Here is a 10,462-nt window from a genome sequence, read left to right as displayed (position 1 = left end):
CCGGCGCACAGCTCTCAATCCTCGAGCCGGGGGATATGATGCGATCTTTGGGGTCCAGCCGGACCAGGAGAGTCAGGGAGCCGCGAGTCACTCAGCAGGGCTCAAGCACGATGTCGGAGGTCTTACGATCTTCAGGGGAGCAGCGAGTCACTCAGCAGGGCTCAGGTGTTCCAACGTTACAAGGGAGCCGCAAGTCACTCAGCAGTGCTCAGGCACGATGTCGGAGGTCTTACGATCTTCAGGGGAGCCGCAAGTCACTCAGCAAGGCTCAGGTGTTCCAAAGTTGCAAGGAAGCCGCGAGTCACTCAGCGGGGCTCAGGTGGTTCCAGCAGAAGTCCTTCTCTGCCAAGTGAGCCGCGACCACGTCAGCAGGGCTCTCGTCGTTCCAGAATCGAATCGTTGATAGTCCTGGAGCATCCCTAGTTATAGGACGACTCCTCTCTGATCTCCGGAGTTCTGGTATCCTGGGGTCTTAGCACCTGAGGGCCGCTTGTTGGGGTTTCCTGCCACGCGGCCCTTTGATCCATTCATGTCAGGTTCGGGAGGGGTACCAGACACACAGCAGGCATGGAGCCAGCCCTCAGGGTGGCCGGAGGGCGATTGAAACCCATCTCTCGAGGGAAGGTTGGAGGTGTGAGAGAAACTGCTCCTCGTCTCTCTCACTCAAGGGGGCGCGATGTCCTCCAGCCAAGGTGGCGCCTCTCGGCCTAGGCCGCGCTGGTTCGGGCGGCCATCTTAGGGGCCGGGAAGTGGGCACGGACGGGGAAGTCCGGGGACGTGTGTGTGTAACATGGAGGGAAGGGTCAGCTAGGCTGGGGGACTCAGGGGTCTGTTGTGGTGTAAAGCTCGGAAGGGGGTTGCTACGGGTCAGGGAGGACCACGCCACGAGGCCGGGTCTAACACCGCCAGAGCTGCTTCTACCCCATTTGTGTATAAGGAGAATAGGCATAGGTCCAGAACGCACCCTTGCCTAACCCCTTGACGGTACCACACTGAGGCGGTAGTCTGGGGGTCGAGCTGTCTCATGAGTATTAGCAGGTCCACCCCCATGGCCTCTATTATCTCGCAAAGCCTGCTATGGTTTACGCAATCGAATGCGGCTGAGAGATCCATCAAGGCCATGTAGATTGTTTCCCCTTTAGCCCTGGTGCATTTTTCAACTATAAAGCTTAAATTCAACCACTGGTTGGTCGTGTCCCTACCCCGCTGGAATCCATATTGGGCTGGGACCAGTATGTTTTTATCATTAGCCCATTCTTCCAACCGATGTAATAATAACCGTCCCATTAATTTTGAAGTGCTATCTAAAAGGGATATGGGCCTTATATTACCTGCCTCGCTTCTGGTTACCTTTTTAAAAATCAAGACGATGACACTTGTACTCCATGATACCAAGGGACCATCTTTCGCAATGACATTAAATACATTCTGCAGTATGGCTGCCCATAGGACATGGTCTTCAAGAAAGAGGACTGTTGGGCCCACGTCTGGGTTTGGGGCCTTCACCCTGCTGCACACTTCCAACTTTTTAGTATTTTCACAATGCTAAATACGAGGGGATCAGTGTGTTCTGGAGGGACAGAAGGATACTCTGCCATCTGGGTTACCCTTGACTCAAAGATTGTCTCAAAGTGAGCCACCCAAGCGTCTTCTCCCACATGGGATTCCAAAGTAGGATCACTGGCATCCTTAAAGTAGGGTTTATTAACCACCCTCCAGAAGTCCCTCTTATTATTACTTATGGCTGCCCTTTCTAGTTCTTCCCAGGTCTCTTCTTTCAGAACTTTTTCTCTATGCACGGTCGAACCAACACCCCACCGGTGCCTTACTTGAAGTTATTTTACTAGATAAAGCCTTGTTTACTGCCTCTAATAATTTTGTGAAATCATGGATGATGGGTCATCAGATAGATTTAAATCCAAGCAGTTTTGTATACAGTCCATGTTTTTGGATATTATTTCCTGGGTTATGTTTGCCTTATCTATGCTAGCCTATTTCAGTTGGTAACCATTCTTTCTTCCTAGGGCCGGTGTCTCAATTGTCTTAGTTGGCATCTCACGAGAGGAGCATAATGCTATAGAAAGAGAAAGAATGGCATGATCACTAAACGTAGTGAAAACTGACTCCACTTGAGTCAGTTTCCCAACTAAGATGTCAGAAGTCAATATGTAGTCAATAGTTGACTCATATTCGCTGAGTATAAAGGTTGTTACAAACTCCCCAGATTGTTCGGACTGACTGTTTCTTATCTCCAAGTTTCTAATGGACAGAAGCCTATTCAGTGTCTGGCCATATTCGTTGGGAATAAAGTGAATTGCTGGGGGCCCTTCCATGTCCTCGGTCCCGCAAACTGGGGTGGAAGAGGATTTACATAAATGTCACCCACCCAGACAATAGCAAAGTTCTCTCTAGTTCCAGCGCCTACTTTCTCAAGCTCAAGCTTCACTTGAGTCACAGCCAAATTGATGTTAGGTCCAAAATTGTTATTATAAACGTTTATCAGTAGCCAGTCCTGGTCCCTTGAGCCTTCAAATAACAAACAAAGAAAAAATGGAGACAGCTCCAGGAATACCTATAAGGTTATTGGCAGGGTATTGGATATTACTGTTAGTAGACCGCCCTCAGCTCGGCCTGGAGGTGTGAGTGCTGCCTCTGTTTGAAAGGAGTGTTACCCATCTATGGCAATGTGATCTGTGGTCCAGGTCTCCTGCATACATATTATATCATATTTTTGCCAAGCATCGCACCACTGCGTATTGCCCACCTTCCCCTTGATGCCCGCAATGTTCCATGAGGCTAGTTTTATCCATTTTCCAACCTCATCCCCACCCGTAACTGGTACACAGTCTAGGGCCTCAGTAGTTGTACTCTCCAAGGGTTCTGGCATATGAATGGATGGATTTGTTATAGGCAGTCAATCGGAGCTGTCAAGCCAGCCTAGGTGAGCAAATCTATTTCCTGTTTCCCACTTGGAAGTTCCCCCTCTATTCAGAGAAGTTGCATTCATCAGGAGGGGTCTTTATTGATGTCTGTGGGTTCCCTATACAAAGGTACATTCGTCAGGTCTCCCCAAAGCATGTTGTGCATAAAAAAAGCCTAAAGGTAGGGCTAAAATCTGGGTTCCAGGGAGTGATGTGTCACATGATAGACGTTTCAGAAGGCTCACCACTCTGCAATTATTTAAATTAACCACAACACAGTCTCCTTTTAAGCTTTTGTGTGAGGGACCAACACAACCCACTCTTCTTGCCATTATGATGTCATTGGCTCGGCCCCCATGCCTTTCTAAGCCCAAACCTCCATATTTATTCAGCCAATGTAGTGACTTATCTATTATTTGTTGTGTGGATTCCTTCAAATTCTCTCTCAATCCTGGAACATTTGCAAATGCCAGGGTCAGAGGTAGGGCGGCGGGGGAAGGTCTGCCAAAGAATGTGGAAGCTGGGCTTTATTAGATCTTCCATCTTTGGCACGGCCTTTGTCCCATATACAGCCACCCTCTCAGCCATATGGAGAGTATGAGGAAGTGCTCTCGCTGGCTGTAGTGACCCCCTGTACCCAATCAGGTAGCCTGCTGGACATTAGGCGCAGGAAGAGTAGACATGGTTGAAGGGGCTGTTCTGTTTTAGTGAGCCTATGTATTATTGGCTGTAAGAGGAGGGAGACATCGTTCTCCAATCTGTTCCATTCCTCCTCATTAATCATTACTGGGGACGACTTGGCTGTTGGCAAGTGTGGCAAGCCCAGGACTCCTTCTTTCACAACCAGAGGTCTTTTTGGTTTTGAGTTTTTAGGTGGATTTGCTTTAGGTTTCTTTCCACATTTTTCCCTTTTAGCTGCCGGCTCACTGTTAGACTCTTCTATGGGTGGTTGACTAAATACCGCATCCAAAGCTGAATGTGAGTGAGCAGGAGTTTGAAGCCCACAGGAAGTAATTGCACACAGTTCTGACCCAGACGCAGTCACAGGATGCAGGGGGCAGGGGGAACAAGACCTCTCGTTTCTTCCAATGATGGTCTGCGCTCAGTGAGCTCTATTTCGTGCAACTGTGCGCTTGCGGCCCTCAGCAACAATGCATTGAGTGTTCACGACCCCCCACCCCGGACCTTGCTTGTTGCCTTCCTCTTACCCATTTGTCGTTGCGGCACTCCTACCGTGATGTATCACGGTGTACCAGGGAATGGAAGCCTCTCCAGAGATGGTTGTTAGAGGGGTGGCCCAGCCTTCTCCGGGCTCCGACGGGTGTGGACGGGCCGGACCTTGGCCCAGGTGCTTTCCCTTGCGCATCTCACGCCATGGGCTGGCGTCGATGTTTTATGCGCTTCCAGGTGCAAGGGAGGGTGGCAAAGGCAGTCCCCAAGCAGCATGGCTTCTCCCAGAGGCAGCGGCGAGGTACAAACTTCCCAGAAAGCAGGGGCGGCTCTAGGCTCATGGCGGCCCTGGGCAGGGAGCGTAGGTAGGGGCCCCGGAAGAGGGGGTCCGGGCGGGGCAGAGCGCGGAGGCCAGTGAAGAGGAGGGGGGACAGGGTGTTTGGAAGTGGAACAGAGCCGGAGGCCGCCAAATCCCTGCCAGGGGCCGCCACGCAAATATGTATCCATCCTCAGAGGATTATTATATTAAGGATATATATTGGCGTGGTGGCCCCTGGGGTTTGGTGGCCCTGTGCAGGTGCACAGCTTGCACATGCCTAAGGCCGCCCCTGCAGAAAGGTCCAAAGATGAGGTGAGGTGAGACTACACCGGCCACGGGCCGGCGTCGATGTTTTATGCTCTTCCAGGCGCAAGTGAGGGTGTGAAATGCAGTCCCCCAGCAGTGCGGCTTCTCCCAGTGGCGAGGTACAAACTGCCCAGCAAGGTCCAAAGAGGAGGCGAGGTGAGGCTACCATCTGGTATTAGGAGTGGAGTACTGCTGACATTTCCTTCCTGGCTGATACATCGTTCTTGGACCCAGCAGCTTAAAGCCTTCTCATCTCTCTTACTGAAAAGATAATCTATTCATAGCAAATAAATAGGGCTTCTGAACCTTCTATGTTCATTCGTGTGTGACTTTTATTTTGTGACTATTTATTTCGGTAAGGATCCCTTACCGATAGCCCCATGTGCCCAACGGCGCTTTGGAATTCCGCTCCAATTGCTGCTGCGTGCTTTGAGCTGCTCGAGACTGTTCATCCGTGGTCCCCCCAAGCTCCCTGCACTTGGCATCTTTGTCCTTGCACTGCTCAAGACCGTTCATCCTTTGTCTCTGCTCGCTCCTTGCACTTGGCATCTTCCTCAAGCTCTATTATGCTTAGGGTGACCAACTGGCATAGGTGCAAATTCAGGACGGTGAGTGTAAAAATTCAGGGCAAAGTGACCAAAATCAGGACAAAAGGTCAAAATTCAGGACAAAACTTGGGGACAAAAGGTAAGTTTCACAGACCCGTCAGAGGTGGTAGCGCAATAGCATATAAGTAAGTAAATGAGCAACTATCTAAGTACAAGGCAAAATAAGTTTATATTAGGTTGAGAAAATCGTGCACTTCACGTTTTGTCAGTATGGCCGCAGCTTGCTACCTTAGACGATTAAAAATTCACATCTCGCTCCAGCAGGTACATTAGTCACCAGACAATGGTGAACCACACCAGAATATAAGTGAGGCTGCTTTTATTGTTGTTTGAAAACTACTGGATATACAAGGAACTTTGCAGTGCCAGCCCCCAGTAAAAAAAACGCCCCCCCCTTTCTAGCCTCCCAGGAAAACACCTAATGCCCAGTCCGGCCAGTCCTGTCTTGCTACCACCCTTCAATGGTGCCCCTCATCTTCACTTACACCGTCTCTCATGTGTATTTAATTTCTCTTATAGTGTTACTCATCCCAATTATGTAGGGCAGGGTGTCGGAGTGCGTTACATCACACACATTATATAGAGACAATGACTCATATTAACGTGAAAGTCAATGTATAGGAAATGTTACTTAAGATAATGGGTGCTACAAGGTGTCATCATTCTTTTATCTATCATTCAGTCTTTCGCCATTCATTCTGTCCTTCCGTCTATGTGCCCATTTATATCCAAACATATTCAACCATTTGCAAACCTATCCACCATATATCCTTCCATCCATCATTTCACTCATCCATCCCTCCATCCACCCTTTCACTCATCCATCCATTATTCATCTACCCACCCTTTCACCCCCGTAGTCATCTATCCAGTCTTCCACCCATCCATCTATTCACTCATCCATCCAGTCATTTACCCTTTAACCCATCCAGCCATCTATTCACTTACTCATCCATCCACCCAGTCACTTATCCTTCCACCCATTCACCCTTTCAGTCATTCATCCTCCTTTTCTCTCTCCATCCCCCTTTCACTTATCCATCCATCCATCATCGCATCCAATCATTAATTCCATCGCTTGATCCTATTACTAATCCATCCTTTCCCTCATCCATCCATCCATTCACCCTTTCACTTATCAATTCAATCCATCCATCCTTTCACTCACCCATCCACCCATTCACTCGCCCATCATCTAAGCTTTCACTCATCCATCCTTTAACACACCCATCCACCCTTTTACCCATCCATCAACCCTTCCTCCCATACATCCATCTATTTACCTTTTCTCTCATCCATACTTCCACTCATGCACTCATCCATCCATCCTTTTGTTTATTATCTCTCCATTCACCCTTTCATTTATCCATTCATCCTTTCAGTAATCCATCCAGCCATTCACATATTCCTTCACTTATTTACTCACCCACCTTTTCACATTATGAGCTGAGCCTTTGTCTGCAGAGTTGCAGACAGAAAAGGCTCATCAAGAACTTCACTTTGCTGTAGTCCCTAAAGCAAGGGGTGGGGTGGGGGAAAGTTCACTATGCCCCTGCACATAGGCAGTCTGAAAACGCTGAAGTCATGAGTCATGCATGATGAACAGTGCCAGGATGTGAGGTGACTGTGACATGGTGTTTCCAGGGCTTTAAGTGGTGTAAAAAAAACTGGGGGGTCTCTTCAAAGGGGGTGTTCGCTGTAATTAAGGATGTAATTAAAACACCTAGGCTAAAAATCAGCACTTAGCATGGTGTTCCGCCCGACTGGTATTATGTTGTTTCTGTCATTGCATCCAGATATATAATACAGCAAGTATCATTACACCAACAACAAGCCAGGACTATTGACTTTGTCAGTGGTTGTTAGTTGCTTAAAATAAAAATGCAGCAACCATGGCTTTGTTGATTATAATATTAAAAATACTTCAGTTAAAAAATGATGATACAGTGAAAGAACGATAACCCGTTCTTTTTAACTTATTTTACAGTCTTCTTTACATAAAATGTTTTCCAACGTTGCTAAAGTTGCAGCATTAGCGTTTTACCTTTTATCTTACAGAATGCCCTGCTGTACACTGAGGCAGGAGGAGGCCGCCAAATGCTGTGCCAGCCCAGACTGCCCATTGTCATTCTGTATGTGGTAATTACCCGGCATACAGAATGACAAGGGACGGGTGGGGCTGCTCTTGTGCTCCAGGAGGAGTGCGAGGTGGCCCCATCAGTGGGGGTGAGGCCTCTCACAGGGGAGCAGCGCTGTTCCCTGCAATGGCCAAAATTACGGACAAAAGGCGTCCCTAAAAGGGATCCTCACGGACAACGGACGTGAGGTCCAAATTACGCACTGTCCGTGAAATTTACGGACGGTTGGTCACCCAAATTATGCTTGAGACTGGCACTAGGCAATGCGGCCTGTGTCTCCGCGCACTTTGGATTTCTCCTGATTCGGCTGCTAGCTTCACACAGCTTTCCGTTGGCCTTCACAGTTTCCTGTGTGCTTCGGTTTGTGTAATTCCTCTGCTGTGCGAGCTTCGGTCTTCGGATTCTGCATTCTAGCTCCAGCCCGGCCAGACCAGCCCACTTTACTGTGGTGCCTTGATGCTGTCACTTTCTGTTTGGGCTGCCTAGACTGCATTACTTCTACTGACTTCTCTACTTCCTGCTTCAACTCTTCTTTATCCTCATACAGAGGCTATTTTACAGTGGTTTTTTAGGTCTCCTGGCATTAAACCGCGCGAAAGCACTGTCTCGCCAGAGACCTATTGTGAGTGACTCTGCTTCCCAGGAGAGGGGACAGGAGCTGGCCACGCGCAGGGAATGGAGCGGGCCATGCGCACGCGAACGTGCTCGCTGTGGCCAGCTCCTGTCTCCTCTCCTGGAAAGCTGCCACACAGCCACACCTCCCCCTGCACGCATGCGCAGAAACAGAGACACACACACACACGAGCGCACCTACACACACGCACGCACACACATACAGACCCCCCGCCCGCAGCTGCACACACACACACACAGAAGCGCACCCTCCCTCCTCCCTCCCTCCCCCCTCCAACTAAGCCCCACTTACCGGCTTTCTTGAGTTCTGCAGACTCCGCGGGGCTCTCCCTCGGGCATGGGAGCCCCACGTCACCAGCACTGCTTCTCTGGCCATCCGTGGGCGCGTGCGCGGGCTTCCGGAGTGCGAACTACAAACGTCTACGCTATGACGTCATTTTGTAGTTCATCACACGGCAGGACATTGCGGCGCATCTGGGGAGCATTCGGATTTTAAATGGTGATGCTGCAGCACTTCTCACATCCCTAGTCCCAGGGCCAGAGCAGTTGTCAGCTTCCTATGGGACCAGCTGTTCCCCGGAGTGAGCGGCTAATGGATCCTTAAATAGAAAATAATACGTGTATGATTTTAAAAGTACATCCCAGGACTACAACAAGACAGTGTATGCATTACTGCTAAATTACAAGAATCAGCACGAGATCGATAGACAGACCTCGGCACCATCACTGGACCAAGAGCGATCTCTTCTGCAGACGCAGTTCATCATTTCTTGACAGACACGAACTTCCAGTCAGGGCGAGGAGGTGCCCCTTTAATTCGTGCGGCGGAGGCGCCCTGCTCGGCTCGTCTCTTGGCAGCACAGACATGGGCGAGGAGGGAGCATCGAGGCGGAGCAGCCCGTTCCAGTGTGCAGAGGCAGGCGGAGAGGAAAACGCTGCTTCGCCCCGGGATCCAGCAAAGCCCTTCGGCGACCCTTCAGAGACGGCCTTACGACCACCACCAACCCCGTCAAAATGTTCCTCGTGAAACAGGCACTCGGGGGAATATCAAAAGGTGGCCAGGCAGGTGGCATCATGAACGTAATTGGAGGGTTGATACCGGGCCAGGGTGGCAGCAGTGGTGGAGGTGGTGGCGGCAGCAGTGCTGGTGGGAGCCGTGGAGGTGGAGGTGGTGGAGGGGGTTTTGGTGGTGCCGGTGGCATTCTCGGAGGAATTATTAACATCATCAGTGAAGCAGCAGCAAGCTACAACCCTGAGCCCCCACCTCCTCCCCGCAGCAATTTTACCAATGTGGAAGCCAATGAAAGCCCAGATGTCCGCCAATTCCGCCGCCTCTTCCTGCAGCTGGCCGGGGAGGACATGGAGGTTTGCCCAACGGAGCTGATGAACATCCTGAACAAGGTGGTTACTCAACACTAAGACCTGAGGACCGAAGGCTTTAGCCTGGACTCATGCCGTAGCATGGTGGCTGTCATGGACAGTGATGGCACGGGGAAGCTGGGCTTTGACCAGTTCAAGTACCTATGGAACAACATCAATAAGTGGCAGTGCGTGTTCAAAAGTTTCGACCGCAATCAGGAAGGCTTCATCAGGAGTTCCGAAATACCAGCAGCCCTGCAGGCTGCTGGGTTTCAGCTCAATGAGCAGCTGCAACAAATGCTGGTAATTTAGCAATGCCAAAAGCTCAAACTTAATTACTGGGAGACCTATTGCATTGCAAATGCTTGTGGATTGTGCTGTATACTTTGGATTCTGTTTTTTTTTTACTGTATACCACGTTTTTTGTATTTTCTTCCTCGAAATTTATATTTTTTAGAATGTTATGCTTACTCTAAGTGGTATTTTATCACTGTAATTTTAATAACTTTCCTTTTCAGGTAATGCCTCTTCACAGAATGTATTACATTCTCCACCTTTTTTACAGAGACCTGGTAAACCAGAAGTTAAATAAAAGCAATGGCTACACAATTTTGAGCATTACTGGTTGCCATAGATGGCCTTGATTACACACCTTCCAGAAAACTCGCACTGCTTTTCAGTCACCTGTGTATTGCAGGCCGGAATGTTTTGACCATCTTCCTGTTATAGCCCTGCGGGTGATTCTGTGTGGAATGTGTATATTGAGGCTAAAGAGAGGCTTAAGAAACAATATTCTGAGGAATCCAGCGTATTGTTAGAGAGGCATAGTTTCGCTATGCGCAAACAGGCTATTGCTGAAACTGTAGAAGAGTATATAGTTGCTTTGCATGTCTTAGCTGCTCCTTGTGAATTTGAGAATTCCGTTTACACCTATATGAGATCAATTTGTTTCCAATTGTTTCTCCAAGAAGATGCAAGACAGATTACTTACCCATCGCAATCCTTCAC

The 10,462-nt window shown here is 49.2% G+C and overlaps 1 pseudogene; it reads left to right on the top strand.

The window, feature by feature from the left end:
• Positions 1 to 9,026: 9,026 nt before the first annotated feature.
• LOC144824305 (calpain small subunit 1-like) lies at positions 9,027 to 9,766 on the top strand (annotated as a pseudogene).
• The last annotated feature ends 696 nt before the right edge of the window (positions 9,767 to 10,462 follow it).

The sequence above is a fragment of the Lissotriton helveticus genome, chromosome 3_1 (assembly GCF_964261635.1).
Source record: "Lissotriton helveticus chromosome 3_1, aLisHel1.1, whole genome shotgun sequence".
Taxonomy (NCBI): Eukaryota; Metazoa; Chordata; class Amphibia; order Caudata; family Salamandridae; genus Lissotriton; species Lissotriton helveticus.
Note: the sequence above shows the minus strand (reverse complement) of the source record. Positions and strands in the feature narration are given on the sequence as shown.